Raw genomic sequence first — 13,923 nt, 5'->3', positions numbered from 1 at the left:
CTACTTGCTTTAACAGAGCAGTGATTTAATAATTTTTTGTTTTAGGAAGAATCCATGGCAGAAAAAATAATATGCTTAAACCACTTGGCAATATAGTGGGGACATCTTTTAAATTCAGATTTAGTTTTCTATCTTGGCTCAACTATAGGATATTTCACAAGTAACAACTCTCTGTTACAGACTGAACATTTGTATCCACTCAAAATTCACAGGTTCAAACTAAATCCCCAATGGTATGCTATTCAGAAATGGAGCTTTTGGAAGACGATCAAGTCATGAGGGTGGAACCCACATGAATGGGATTAATGCCTTTATAAAAGGGACACTAGGTAGCTCCACTGCCCTTCAGCCATGTATAGACATAGTCCAGTTATGACCACTTTGAACCAGGAATCCAGCACTTACAAGACACCACCTTTGTCAGTGCTTTAATCTGGGACTTCTAGACTCGAGAGTTATAAGAAATAAATTTTGTTATTCATAAGCTACCTAGCCTATGGTGTTTTTGTTACAGAAGCCTGATAGACTAAGATATTCTCTAAGCTTCGGTTTCCATGTCTTTAAAATATACATACATTAATGACCTTAAAGATTAATTTTGAGGCTTACATTAAGTCAAGAATTTATATACTTACAAAAAGGCATATAATAAATGGTAAAATTTATACTTACTCTCATTAGATAGAATAATACTATATATAATACAAGATAATTATCTTCAAGTGATCTTTATGTGAAAACCATAAGAATCAACCATTGCCTTTGTAAACTTTATAGCCTAATTGTAAGATGAGACACAGCCTAAAAAGTCAACAGCCAAAAAGAGTGGCACAGGCTAAAAAACTTGATGACATGCGTCTCCTGGTTTAGGGAGGAAAAGAGTTGAATAACAAAATTTATATGGCTAAACAACATGATCTCATTTTTTTGACACAGTTTTGTGTGTGACCACATTATAAAAACTGTATCCAAACTGAGAGATTGAAACAATTACTAACTTATTGTCTCTAGAACAACATCTCAATTTAACAGGGAGAAAATGGATGCCAGTGGCAAAATACCATACATAGTATTCCCTAAAGGACAGACAATAAGAAGATACATTCTCAGTATAGATTCCTTTCTATGTCTCTACATTACCTTCCCACTTTCCAATATGCTCAAGACAAACAAATAAACAAACTATTCATTTTGGTTAATTGAATTACACAACCTGAGGGTAGCCAATAGGGAAAGGAGTGAGATGTGTTAACAGATATTTGTCTATGAAGTGAGTACTTTTTGGACAGGCCCCACAAATGTCAATGACTTGGTCTTTATTCATTGGCTCCTTAGATATCATGAAAATGGTAAGATGGCTAATGGCAGAAAGAATGCAGGGAAGAAATATTCATTCAGAATAATACAGTGAAAAACTAGTGTGTAAAGCTTGAAGGGAGGACTAGTCCTGAAAATGTTTAACCAAAGACCAAAATCTAATTTGAAGTGGCACTCAAAATTAATGCCATATCTCTTTCTTATGATATTTCTTCACTCAAAAGTAAAATATTGTTAACCCTATATACTGTACTTTACTGCCCAGAAGATAACACAGTAAATAAGACAAGGCTGTTGCTCCACAGGATGTGACAATTTAGAGAAGGATACAAATATGAATAATTACAAATTATATGTACTACTTAAATAGAGGTAGGTAGATGTTACTATGGAAATTTATAAAACAGGGAATTCAACCCATTTCTGAGAGTCAGGAAATATCTCTAGAGGACTAAATGTCAAAGCAGAGATGGAAAGAAGGAGTATTAAGAGGGTCTTTGAAAACCATCTTGAAGAAGGCAATGTGATATTATTGAAATCAGCAGGGGCCTATCTTGTTGAGGTCTATCTTTAAACAATTGTTCTAAAAGAAGAACGAGACAAAGACTTAGACACCAGTCAAAAGAATTACAGCAACTGAGATTATACTTTCCTGAACAAAGACATGATCAGTTGCGATGGAAAAGAATGAACAGATACCAAAAGCATTTATCAAATAAAATCAATAAGACTAGATGACATAGAAGATATAGAAGATGACATAGACATAGAAGATGAATAAAAATGATATTTCTAAGTTTTCAGGATAGGTAAGGTAAAGAAACAGGTATTTGCAAGGAACCCCATGAAATGCATGGCTAGAGATTAAGAAGTGTTAAGAAAAGCAGAACTATTGGGGCCAGCACTGTGGTGTAGTGAGTATGGGCACCAGTTTGAGTCCCGGTGGCTCCACTTGCAATCCAGCTCTCTGCCATGGCCTGGGAACACAGTCTAAGGTGGTCCAAGTCCTTGAGTCCCTGCATCCACGTGGGAGACCTGGAAGAGTCTCCTGGCTTCTATCTTTGGATAACCTCATCTCTGGCCATTGTGGCCATCTGGGGAGTGAACCAGCAGCAAATGGAAGATTTCGCTTTATCTGCCTCTTCCTCTTTGTAACTCTGACTTTCAAGTAAATAAATAAATCCTTTAAAAAAAGAGTGCAATCCCATTCCCAGGGACTTACCCCTAAGAGTAAAGGTAAAAACCTGCTATGGGACTTCAAATCCTATTAAACTGGGTGGTACTAATGCCATCTTACACGTTAAAATGTTCATATTAAGTGTGTAACTTATAGTATAGATACTATTAAATGTCAAAAGGATCAAATAAATAAGACCAAGTCTCTGTTAATAACAATAGGTATAATTAAAAAGGCAAGAATTATCCAACATGGGAAGCAGGCTGCACAGTAGACTCATAGAATGACAAATGCCCTAAACAGAACTCTGGCCTCAGAATCAGCCCTTAAGGCATTCGGATCTGGCTGAAAAGCCCATGAGAGCTTTTCAGGCACAGAAAGCCAAGACACTGTGGCAAAAAATGATATACATGAAGGATCTCTGTGAGTGAGATCCCAGTGGGAAGAAGGGGGCATAAAAGATGGAGGTACCTTTCTCTGAAGGGGGGAGAGAACTTCCAATTTGCTTATGGCCTTGTCTAAATAATGTTGGAGTTTGTGGACTCAAAAGGCTTCAATAGCTTTGACAGCTCATGACAAGAGCCTTGGATGATCACTGATGTCAGAAATAAAGAGTGTTAATTGTTAAATCAACAAGGGGTGTCACCATGCATTTATTTTCCATGTAGGACCTCTGTACCTAATGAGCTGTACTATGAGAATTAATGGTAAAACTAGTATTCAAACAGTACCTTATACTTTGTGTGTCTGTGTGGGTGCAAACTGTGGAAATATTTACTTAGCATAGAGTTGGTATTCTTTATATAAAGAAAATTAAAAATGAACCTTAAGAATGGGATGAGAGAGGGAATAGGAGGTGGGAGGGGAGTCGGGGTGGGAGGGAGGTTATGGGGGGAAACCACTATATTCCTAAAGCTGTACCTATGAAATCTGTATTCATTAAATAAAAGCTTTCAAAAAAAAAGGTTGCCTGATATTAAAGAACTTAATGGAAAGGAGTGATTCAGGGAGAATGTGAGGAGTGCTTGAGTGTATCATTAGTACTTAGAAGATATCTAAAAGTTGCTAGTGGATTAAACAGCAAATAAATTACTATACATCCTGGTATATTGTCAGAGTATGTTTAGTGAATTTCTTAGATCATATGAGTATTTCTGTTTCCAAAAGTATGGAAGAACAAATCAGCTGAAAAAAATCAACTACCCCAAAATATGTAGAAAGGCTAAACAGAATAAAACAATATTATTGAAATACATAGCTGAAACTACAAGAGACAGCATAAGGTACTATGTAGTTTTGAGATCATTTTAAATTTACAGATTTGCAAATAATAGTGCAGGTATAAAGAATTTCTAAAGTCATTGACACAGCTGTCCCTAATGTTAACGTATCAAATAACCACAGCACAATTACTATAGTTGAGAAATCAAAATTTGTGAGATTTGTTTAGATAAACTAAAGACTGTATTCAGACTCCATAAGTTTTCTTACAATGTTCCAGGATTCAATCCATGATGACATGTTGCATTGACTTGTCATCTCTCCTCAGTTTCCTCCAATACATGACAGTTCCTCTGTCTGTTTTTCTTTGTCTTTCAAGATATTCATAGTTTTAAAGAGTACTAGTCAAATGTTCTGTAGAGTATCTTTAACTGTATCTGATGCTTTCACATGACGAGATTGAAGTTAAGCAGTTTTTGCAAAAATATCACCAAAGTGATGCTGGTCAAATGGTATCATTAATAAGGCAGGTGAGACATACATTGGTCTCTCTGGTCTGTTCTTCCCAGTCCTCATATTCTTCCTTTACGTTTAGTTTGGGCCCAGCACACATTCTTGCTCCTTCCCTAAAATATGTTTTAAAATATGTTCCTTTCCGTTTGTTACCATATATTTTCACCAGTGCTCTAAGTGGAAAGCTATTCTTTCCCCCCTACTCCTCCAAAAAGTAAGAATTGGTTTCCAGTGGCTGGCGCTGGACACAATAAATTAATCCTCCACCTACAGTACCAGCATCCCCTATGGGTGCTGGTTCTAGTCCTGGCTGCTCCTCTTCCATTCCAGCTCTCTGCTATAGCCTGGGAAAGCAGAAGATGGCCCAAGCCCTTGGGCCCCTGCACCCACTTGGGAGACCCAGAAGAAGCTCCTGGCAATTTACACAGCTCTGGCCATTGCAGGCATTTAGGGAGTGAACCAGCAGATGGAAGACCAGCAAAATGAAGAGCTAGTTTTTTGAAAAATAAACAAAATTGACACATTGTTGGCCCAACTAACCAAAAAATGGAGAGAGAAGAACCAAATCAATAAAATTAAGATGAAAAAGTAAATGTAACAAAACATAACAGAAATAAAAAGCATCATAAGAAACTATTACAAAGAACTGTATACCAACAAAGTGGAAAACCTAGAAGAAATGTAAACTGATCTAGGTTCACATAGAAAACCTAAACAGAACCATAAAAAGGTTTAAAATTGAATCAATAATAAAGATCCACCCAACAAAGAAAAGTCCAGGACGAGATGGCTTCACCATTGAATTCTACCAGACATTTGAAGAAGAACTAACTCTGATTCTTCTCAAGTTATTCAAAACAATTGAAATGTAGGGAATCCTCCCAAATTCTATCAAGTCAGAATCGCCTTAATTCTTAAGCCCAGAAAAGACACAACAACACAACAGAGAAACAGAACTACAGACCAATTTTCCTGATGAACATAGATGCAAAAATCCCCAATAAAATACTAGTTAATCGAATCCAACAACACATCAGAAAGATCAATAACCTAGATGAAGTTTTATCCCTGGCATACAGAGATGGTTCAACATTTGTAAATCAATCAATGTGATACATCACATTAACAAACTGCAGAACAAAAACATATGATTATCTTAATAGATACAGAGAAACTATTTGATAAAATACAAAATCTTTCATGATGAAAACTCCAAGTAAATTCTGTATAGAAGGAACTTTCCTCAATGCAATCAAGGCAATTTATGAGAAACACATGGCCAGCATCCTATTGAATGGAGAACTGGAACCAGACAAGGATGCGACTCTCATGATTGTTATTCAATATAGTCCTTAAGTTTTCAACCAGAGTCATTAGGAAAGAAAAAGATATCAAAGGGATTCAAATCATTAAAGAGGGATTCAAACTATCCCAATTTGCAAAACATATGATTTTAGATATAGCGGATACAGACGTCTCCATCAAGAGACTATAGGATCTCATAGAAGAGTTTGGTAAAGTAGCAGGATATAAAATCAATGCACAAAAAACAACATCCTTTGTATACACAGAAATTGCCATGGCTTAGAAAGAAATTCTAAGATCCATTTGATTCACAATAATTACAAAAATAAATTTAACCAAGAATGTCAAAGATCTCTATGATGAGAATTACAAAACATTAAATAAATAAATAGAAGATACAAAAAAAAAGAAAAAAAACTTTCATGTTCAGGGTTTGGAATAGTTAATATCATTAAAATTTCAATTCTTCAGAAAAAAATTTACAGATTCAATGCAATACCAATCAAAATACCAGACATTCTTCTTAGATATAGAAAAAAAATGCTGAAATTCATATGGTGGCTGAGGAGACTTAAAATAGCTGAAGAAATCTAATACATCAAAAACAAAGCCAGTGGCATCACAATACAAGATTTCAAGACATACTACAAGGCAGTTATAATCAAAATAGCCTGGTACTTGTACAAAAACAAATGGATAGACTAATGGAACAGAATGTAAACCCCAAAAATCAATCCAACCATCTACAACCAACTCATATTTGACAAAGGAACTAAAACTAATCGCTGGAGCAAGGACAGTCTCATTAACAAATGGTGCTGAGGAAACTGGATTTCCACATGCAGAAGTATGAAGAAGAACGCCTACCTTACACCTTATACTAAAATCCATTCAAAATGGATTAAAGACGTAAGTCTATGACTTGATACCATCAAATTATTAGAGAGCATTGGGGAAACCCTGCAAAACATTGGCACAGGCAGAGTTCTTGGAAAAGACCCCAGAGGCAAAGGCAATGAAAGCCAAAATTCATAAATGAAATTACATCAAATTAAGAAGCTTCTGTCCTGCAAAGGAACAGTCAGGAAAGTGAAGAGGCAACTGACAAAATGGGAGAAATCATTTGCAAACTATCTAACTGATAAAGGATTAATAACCAGAATATATAAAGAGATCACAAAACTCCACAACAACAAAACAAACAACCCAGTTAAGAAATGGGCAAAGGACATAAACATACATTTTTCAAGAAAGGAAATCCAAATGGCCAAGAGACACATGCAAAAATGCTGAGGATCACTAGCTGTCAGGGAAACGCAAATCAAAACCACAATGAAATTCCACCTCATTCCAGTTAGAATGGCTTTCATCCATCAATCAATAAACAACAAATGTTGGCAAGTATGTGAGGAAAAAGGTACCCTAATCCATTGTTTTGGAAATGTAACCTAGTAGAGCCACTATGGAAGCGAGTATGGAGGTATCTCAGAAATCTTAATATAGACCTACATGATCCAGCTATCCCACTCCTGGGAATTTACCCAAGGGAAATGAAATAAGCAAATAAAAAAAGTTACCTGCACCCTCATGTTTATCACAATTCAATTCATAATAACTAAGACCTGGAATCAAACTAAATGCACGTCAATTGAAGACTGAAAAAAGAAATTGTGGGATATGCACTGTATGGAATACTGCATAGAGGTAAAAATAAAAAATTAAATCTGGTCATTTACAACAAAATTGATGAATCTGGAAAACATCCTGCTTAGTGAAATAAGCCAGTCCCAAACGTACAAATACCATATGTTCTCCCTGATCTGTAATAGCTAACAGAGCCCTTAAAAGGAAACCTGTAGAAGTGAAATTGACACTTTGAGGAGCAATGACTTGAACAGCCCTTGTCTTGACTGTAAAGGAACAATTTTTTTCTTCTTCTTAATACCATTGGTTGATCACTTTATTTAACATAGAATTAATCATATGTGTATAAGTCAACTGAAAACAGATCCCAGTAAAAAATAAGAATGGGAATAATAGAGGGAGGAGGAAGTTTGTAACTGTAGAGCTGAATAGTTATGCATACATTTCTATAGACTTACCTCTAAGGGTACAGCTAAAAACTTGTCATGGGGCTCCAAATCCCATTAATATGGGTGGTAATAATGCCATCTTAAGTGTTAAAGTGATATTATGTTAAATTGATCATGTAGATAGGATTAAGTGTTCAAGGGATCATATATATATAAGATGAAGTGTCTGGTAATAACAATAGATAGAATGAAAAAGGTGAGAATGTTCCAACATGGGAAACAGTCTACACAGCAGACTCACAGCATGACAATCACTCTAAATCACACTCTGACCTCAGTGTCAACCCTTAAGGCATTCTGGTCTGGCTGAAAAGCATGTGCGAGCATTGCAGGCATGGAAAACCAATACACTGTGGCAAAAAATGTCCTACATGAAGATCTCTGTGAGTCAGACCCCAGTGGAAAGAGAGGTTCATCAAAGAAGGATGTACTTTTCTCTAAAGGGATGAGAGAACTTCCACCTTACTTATGGCCTTGTCTAAATACTGAAGGAGATTGTGGATTCAAAAGGTTCTCATAGCCTTGACAGCTCATGTAAAGAGCCTCGGGTGATTACTGACATCATACATAAGAGTTTTAATTGTTAAATTAACAACAAGAGTCACTGTGCACATATTCTCCATGCAGGACCTCTGTCCTCAATGAGTTATATTATGAGAATTAATTGTAAAACTTGTTCTCAAACTGTTTTTTACATTTTGTGTGCGTGTGCAAATTGTTGAAATCTTTACTTTCTATAGAGTTGGTCTTCTGTGCATAAAGTTAATTTAAAACAGATTTTAATGGAGAATGGGACTGATAATGGGAGAGGGAGGAGGAGGTTGGGTAGGAGTGCAGGTGAGAGGGTGAGTATGGGGGGAAGAATTCAGAAATTAGAATTATGTGGATAATTTTGTTCCTCTAATTTGTATTCATTAAATAAAAGGTTTCTTTGGACAAAAAAATTCATTGTTGATTTAATTTGCAATTCAATAACTAAAACGATGTTATAATTTTTGTATACTTATTTGTTACCACTGTTACTTCTTGAGGAGGTGTGGATTCAGATGTTTTGTGTATTTTCAAATTGTGTTAAATACTTTCTTAGATTTCATCTTAAATATTTAAAGATTTCATCTTTAAATATAAGTCTGTTATTAGATATATGTTGCATATATTTTTCCAAGTATGTGGCTGTTATTTCATTTTATTAACAGTATACCCCATAGTTTATTTTAATATAGTTCAACTTATCAAGTTACTTTCATGTATTGTATTTGGTGGCTTAGCTACAAACTCATCATTGAATCACAGCCATATAGATATTGACCAATGTTTTCCAGAATTTTTACAATCTTACATTTTATATTGAGGTATACTGTGCATTGATCTTTGTGAAAGGTCAAAATTTTGCATCCAGATGCACTTATTTGCAAAAATTCAAGTCTAATATTTTCTATTGTGGTTTAACAGACTAAGCTTTCTTCACTGAATCATCTTTGACCTGTTTCAAAAATCAGCGTTTTACAATAATTTGGGTCTGTTTCTGGATTCTTTATTCTGTCCCATTGATCTATGTGCATACTTTTTTCCAATACCAAATACTCTTAATTTGTATCTTTACACTAAGTTTTATATTGGGCAGCAAGAATCATCTAACTTTCCCATATTTTAAAATTTGCACTGACTATAATTGGCTTTCTGCATTTCTACATAAATTTCAGAGACAGTTTTGTTTTGCAAACAAAACTTGGACAGAGACTTCTATACTTATCTGGCTGCAATATTTCTATGTATTTTTCTATGTATTTCCTTCCTTCCTTCCTCCCTCCCTCCCTTCCTTCCTTCCTTCCTTCCTGCCTTCCTTCTTTCCTTCCTTCCTTTCCTTCTTCCTTCCTTTTCTTTCTCTCACTCTCTCCATATATATATATACATATATATATATTATACATATATCAATTTCATCTTAACCCAGTGAAGTTTGTCATTAAATGTCTGAACACAGAAGTCTTAACTTTGATAATTTCTAATTTGTATTTTTGTGTGTATGTATTGTGTTTTGTTATTTTACCTAAAACGTATTTCCCTAATCCAAGGTCATGAGAACTATATTGGTTTTTCCTAAAACTTCCCTAGTTGTAGGTTTTACATTTAATTTTATGATCCATTTTCAATTAAGCTTTGCTATAGCATAATGTATTGACTGAATGTTTTTCTGTTTCTCAGGGAAGTTCAAAAGGATGTCCCAGAATTTTTGGTTGAAAAGTTTACACCTTATGCATTAAGTGAAAATGCACTGTTGTCAAAATCAACTGATTATATATATGCAAATCTATTTCTGGGATCTCATCTGTTTTGTGTAATCATGTGAAAGGTCATTTTGCAAATATTTCATTGACTTGATTATATAAATTGGATCTGTGTTAAATGACTTATCATCAGAAACAATTCAAACTAGAAGACAGAGGAATAAAATATTTAAAATGTTGAAATTATAAATCCACCAAATATTTTATTTTATTAGTTGCATTTTTATTTTCTGTGATAAAATATTTTGAATTTACATTATAGTCAAAAGCTTATTGCTCCACTAAATAATGTGTTCAACAAATGAAACATAAAAACACCATAATTTAGCAGGAATATAAACGAGGGCTATTCACAATAATCTAATGAAAAGATGTCTATTTCACTCATAAAAGGTAAATTTTAAAATAGTCAAGATCATTAAAATTAAAACAGCAGATCATTCTTAACAATTATTTTGGTGAAGATATGAGTATACATATAATAAAATTAATTTTTATTGTATTACAGCTTTAGCAGTCTTAACCAATTTACAAGGTTAGGTACACCACAACAATTAAGATCTGAGACATTTCAATCACTGCAAAACATGCCTTCTTCTGGACCTTTATAGTAATAGCCTTAAAAATGAAAGAGAAGCAAATTCATACTCAGGAACGTATTCAGAAAAGGAAGGAAAATCTAGGACCAACAGACATGCAACAGAAGAAATGATAAAAGTAGCAACTTAGGGCCAAATATATTTTACTGGATGGAAAATCAGGATCAACAGTAAAAATTCAGAAATTAGATTTATGTGGATAATTCTGTTCCTCTATTTTGTAATTTCTTTAAAATACAGCAGGCATACCATTCTTAAAAATGCAAAATTTTATATCCACATTGGGAAACAATTTGACAGTTTTCTAAAAAATCAAACATATCTATTGCATATGACCCAGCAATACTATGCTTTGCCCCCCAAAAAGAGAAAATTATTTTAATATAAAACAGCATATCATTATTGACAACACCTTTAGTCCTAGTCTCTGAAAACACTAAAAAGAATAATATTTCTTCAAGTAGTAATGGATTATTAAAATGACATATTCATAATGTCATACTATTGGAACAAAAGGAACAAATTTTTGAAACACAGAAATAGGGATGACTCAGAAGTGCAGTTTTGTAAGTGGAAAGAGTCAGAAAGGAATAGACTGCATACTGAGTGATTTCATTAGTCAAACATTTTGAAAAGGGCCAATTTATAGGGGCTGAGAACAGATTAGTGGTTCCCATTGTTTATTCCAATAAACTACTAAATGATTTTTATGAATAAAAATCAGAGAATTCATTACCAGACAAGCTGTACTCTAAGAAATGTTTAAAGATATGCTTCACTTCAGATGCTGTTATTTTTAGCATTGGTAAGTAGGCACTCCTTCCTATGCTCAAACACTGGAATCTTTGCTTGCTACCCTGTCAGCTGGCATACAAACAAGAAGCCAGTAATTTTAAGATCGTTTTTTTTTTCTTTATTTTTTTGACAGGCAGAATTAGACAGTGAAAGAGAGAGAGAGAGAGAGAGGACTTCCCTCCGTTGGTCCCCCCCCCCCCCATTTTAAGTGAACAACTTGCAAACCTCAGGAGTGGAAAAACTCTAAGAATGCACAATTGTGAGAATTTGCAATCATCACAACTGTAGCTAAAGACTGTTGATGTCATTTGTCTGAAATATTTCAAAGCAGTATATATTTCAGAGCAGAAAATATAAAGAGCTTACCAAAAAACTGTCGTAGCACAATTTCTCCACCAATTTGTATGTGTCAAGCATTTAGCTAACCTTCCCTCTTGAAAAATGCAACAGAGTACCAGACACCATGTTTCACTATTTCTGTAAAGGTTCACAATAACAGTGGTTACAACTCAAGTATACAGTACCAGCAATGCAGCCCAGAGCTAGTTTATAAATTAAGCTTTTAATACCAAGTAAATAGCTTTCCACAAACATTAGTGCAAATGGAAATTTCTAAATGTGGGGAAAAACAAATGCAACTTCAATCTTCTGCTCTGCTTCTTCTGATCCACATATCATGCCTGGAAATTTGTGGGGGATTGGGCGTGCTGAACCTGCCCACTGCAAGATGTCGCCGGCTGTGCTGCTTTGTGCTGTAACCATGTCCAGTCAAAGGTGCAGTCACACGGGTCATTCAGGGTCTCAAAAAGACTGCGGAATAGCTGCCTCAGATAATTGTAATCCGGAGTTTCATCAAAGTGCAGTGCACGACAATATTTTAAGTATGTGGCAAACTCTGCTGGAAACCCCTCACATAAAACATCTACAGGAGTAGACATCTTCATTTTCATAACCTTTTCATTGCGTTGTTCCTTTGTGGTAGCCTTTATTCCTTGCCATGGCAATCTGCTTGTATTAAAATACATCAAAACATAACCTATTGACTCCATGTCATCTCGGCGACTGTGCTCAAAACCAAGATGAGCATTGATGCTAGCATATCGGGGAGTGCCAGTGAGGTATTTATATTCTATGCATGGTATGTGTTTCCTTGTACTACTGGATATATACATTTTGGCCAAACCAAAATCAACAAGGAATACTTTATTGCGGTGGCGCCCGGTACCAATAAGGAAGTTATGCGGCTTAATGTCTCTGTGTATGATGTTCTTTGTGTGAACGTATTCAATTCTACTGATCATCTGGTCAGCCAACATAAGAACAGTTTTTATGGTGAACTTCCGAGAACAGAAATTGAAGAGGTCTTCCAGGTTAGGTCCCAGAAGATCCATGACTAGGGCATTATAGTCTTTATCCTGACCGAGCCACCTTAAGCGGGGGATGCCAACCCCACCCTGCAGAAGCTTGTAGAATTTGCCCTCATATAATAACTGGGGATGCTTGGCATCCTGTGACTCTAGTTTCACTGCCACTTCCTCTCCATTGGTGATATTAACCGAGAGATAAACTACTCCGAAGGAGCCGGACCCGATCCTCCTTACCAGTCTGTATTTCTCTCCCACGATGAATCTGGACTCAGCACTGCTGAGGGTTGCCATCCTGACAGAAGATGGCGGCGGCAGCGGCGGCGGCTAAACGGCCAACACCTCTCAAAGGATGATTGAGGCCTCTGGCGTCATCTAAAGGCCAAGGCTATGGAGCAGGGCAGCGGAAAGCAAAGTAAAAAACCAAGCCCTTTCCCGCTGATTCAGGGCTCAAAATCAGCCAACCTAGACCCGATCACTGTGGCTCAGGTTTCTCTTGGCTTGGCCACCAAAGGTGAGGGATCAATTTCTAGGCTGGGCCACTTCTTTCTGGACAGCTGTGCTGCCTCACTTCTGTGGCAATATAGCCGGCTAGAAAGGTGCTCAGTGATTTCGGCTGGCAACACCACTGCTGCCACTGCCAGCAGCTCTGGCTCCACGGAATTCTCATTACTCTGTCTCCGCCGCCATCTTGTTACGCCAGTTCCAGCCAACAGAACAAGTCCCAGATGTTAAAAGTCGCGTCTTCCTAGTGCAGAGCATTGTGGGAAGGGGCTCGTGCCGGTATTTTTAAAAAGCACATTTATATTTTCTTTACAATTTTTAACGTACATATTTCAAACAAATGCTAAATTGAAAACAGCTCGCATTCCTCAATTGTTTCTAATGGTAATGTCTTACATAACTATAATATATTATAAAGCCCGAGAAATTGACGTTGACATAATATAGCTAATTAAGCTACAGATGTTACTTAGAGGTCACCAGTTTGTATGCATCCTGTGTATGTCTGTATTTGTATAATCACAACAATCAAGATAGATAACTTTCCAGAATTAATAGGAATTCCCTTGTGCCACATCCACGTAATTGCATCCCTTCTCCTAATCTGTTATAAATACTATTTTTCCATGGCTATAGTTTTGTCATAGTTTAATAGTAAGGAAGGTTTAATGGTAAGGAAGAGGATGTTAACAAGTTACTGTTAGGACTATCCAGTGTATCTCACTCTACAGAATGATCACCAACTAT

General features: G+C 35.8%; 1 pseudogene; it reads right to left on the bottom strand.

Moving 5' to 3' along the window:
• Nucleotides 1-11,611: 11,611 nt before the first annotated feature.
• On the bottom strand, nt 11,612-13,349 carry LOC100350853 (casein kinase I pseudogene; annotated as a pseudogene).
• Between the last annotated feature and the right edge of the window lie 574 nt (nt 13,350-13,923).

This window comes from Oryctolagus cuniculus, chromosome X, assembly GCF_964237555.1.
Source record: "Oryctolagus cuniculus chromosome X, mOryCun1.1, whole genome shotgun sequence".
NCBI lineage: Eukaryota > Metazoa > Chordata > Mammalia > Lagomorpha > Leporidae > Oryctolagus > Oryctolagus cuniculus.
This window is presented reverse-complemented; position numbering and strand designations above follow the sequence as displayed.